The sequence below is a fragment of the Lepeophtheirus salmonis genome, chromosome 6 (genome assembly GCF_016086655.4).
Source record: "Lepeophtheirus salmonis chromosome 6, UVic_Lsal_1.4, whole genome shotgun sequence".
Taxonomy (NCBI): Eukaryota; Metazoa; Arthropoda; class Copepoda; order Siphonostomatoida; family Caligidae; genus Lepeophtheirus; species Lepeophtheirus salmonis.
Window position 1 is genome coordinate 43,548,921 of NC_052136.2, and position 2,135 is coordinate 43,551,055.

Genomic DNA, 2,135 nt, shown 5'->3' on the forward strand with positions numbered 1-2,135 from the left:
TGATATATTATATTTAGAGATGTGAATCGTGTAAGAGCAAGAAGAGAAAGACATTACTCAATTAAAACTATAGTTAATATGAACTGCCTGCTATAGGATTTATTGGGGGAGGGGGGTGTTGATAGAAAATTTATATATATGCTATAGATAGAAAAATCTTCTACATTTAAAATAGAATTAGTGCAGTGAAAATATTATTAATTTAAATTTATATTTATGTACATTAATAGTTTATGATGTTTTTTTTTTTTTTAAATACGCAAAAAGTGGGCGAGAATTCATCATTCTGGAAAGATGTTGACACCACAAGGACAAAAAATAAAAAAGAACGATTGCAAAAACTTGTTTTTTTTTCTTTTTTTATATGTCAACTTTTATTTTTCTCTGTGTTTTTCACACCCCTACTTATCAGTGAGTAATTTTCATCAAAATAGTCAAAATACATAACAACTTGTACGCAATGTATACATTTACAAATTGATAAAAAGATATATACAATAAGCAGTATATATATTTCATAATCCGAGTATTTACTGAAGACTAGCTGAACTGATCGTTATATTATTAGATTGAATTAAAAAAAAAAAACCGTGTGCTGTGTCTATATCATACGCCTATTTACACATTTTATTGCAAATTTCGGATTTATTCTTTTTATCTTGGGTTATCTCGAATATTCTAGAAGCTATTAAACAATTAATTACTGTTTCTGATAGAGCTTTTGTGAAAAAAACAAAAACATAAAAATCTATATTATATTTTAATTATTGATGATACTCTGGTGCATTTCTTTGCTCGTTTGTTTTTTGGAGTCGGAAAAATGAAAAGATAATTTCAGTATAATTTTTCGGATGACATTTAATATTTGTAATTTATTTTCCAAAAAATTAAATATTAAAAAAAAAAAAATTCCCAAATTTTGTAACTTTTTTTCACAAAACTTCTTAATATTTGAGATTTAATTTTAGAATTTTTTTTCTTTTTGTTAATGGATTTTGTTAATTGATGAAATTTTTTCCCGAAAGTTCCATTTTTGGTAAACAATTTTGGATTTTTGAGTTTTTCTTCAAATAATTGAATATTTGAAGTTTCAAATAAAATAATTCAATTTTTTTTTTTTTGAATAAGTAGGAATTTTTAAATTTTTTTCCAAAAAAATCAATAATTGTTATATTTTTTTCCAAGAATATAATATTTGAAATTTAATTATTCAAATTTTTTTTCGAAGCGAAGAAATATTATTAGAATAGTAAGAGAGTGATCTCGACCTTTTTGAGATATTCGTACAATTAGCACATTGGATGATCGTGTAAGTAAATGTAAGTTCTCATTATGGGTAGGAAGTTTTGAGTTTTTACAAGGTACTGTATTATAAAGGTGTGTCGCAGGAAACTGAAGGACTCTTATTAATGGATTAGTTTTCTTAGAGTAGGAGACGAAGCAGAGTTTACTTTCAATAATTTCAAAGTGTGGGTGGAGGATAAGAACTCTCTCTTTTCCTCACTCGGTATCTCCGTCATTTATTCTGTCGTTTTATGGAACTCCTTAGTTTTTATATGTAGAGGTATACTATGATTCCGTGGAAGATCTGAAGGGATTTATATAAAGGGACAATTATTAACGAGATCAGAAGTGACTAATCACAAGACACCTTAACATCAAGAGATACCTGGACAATGAACGATCTTTCCATTAAAGGAGATGAGATCTACCGAGTGAAACACTTGTTCATTGGATCTTGCCTTAAGAGTCGAGATCCCTTGACCAGACCATTACATTGAAGAGAGTTATATCATCCACCACCATGATAAATTCTCAATTCACGTTGTTATATTAGTATTATCATTTTAATTTTTGAGAGGATACAACATATGTGACGTCACTCAACTCAGCCAATCAGAATGCAGACGCTAATAGACACACCTATATTCTCTATTACCTTGAAGTTTTGTCTTTTATAAAGTATTTCGGGGGAGGGGCTCAGAGTCGAGTCATGGACTAAAGAATCACGCCGGATGAGATCAAATTTTATTAAGTAAAAACAATGAGACTTTTTCTCGAACGTGCTACACTTCTTGTTGCTTTAAAGTAACTATTCGACGACAAGCATTGATCTCCATAGCACTACATAAGAA

General features: G+C 28.7%; 1 long non-coding RNA gene across 2 annotated transcripts; it reads right to left on the reverse strand.

The window, feature by feature from the left end:
- Positions 1-774: 774 nt before the first annotated feature.
- LOC121120329 (uncharacterized) lies at positions 775-1,827 on the reverse strand. Of its 2 annotated transcripts, none has more exons than XR_005865017.2 (2): positions 1,670-1,827; positions 775-1,588 (listed from the first exon to the last, which is right to left on the reverse strand). It is a non-coding gene; the product is annotated as an uncharacterized lncRNA (long non-coding RNA). The 2 variants fall into 2 exon arrangements; XR_011780873.1 differs by having other exon boundaries at positions 1,652-1,827.
- Positions 1,828-2,135: the final 308 nt, after the last annotated feature.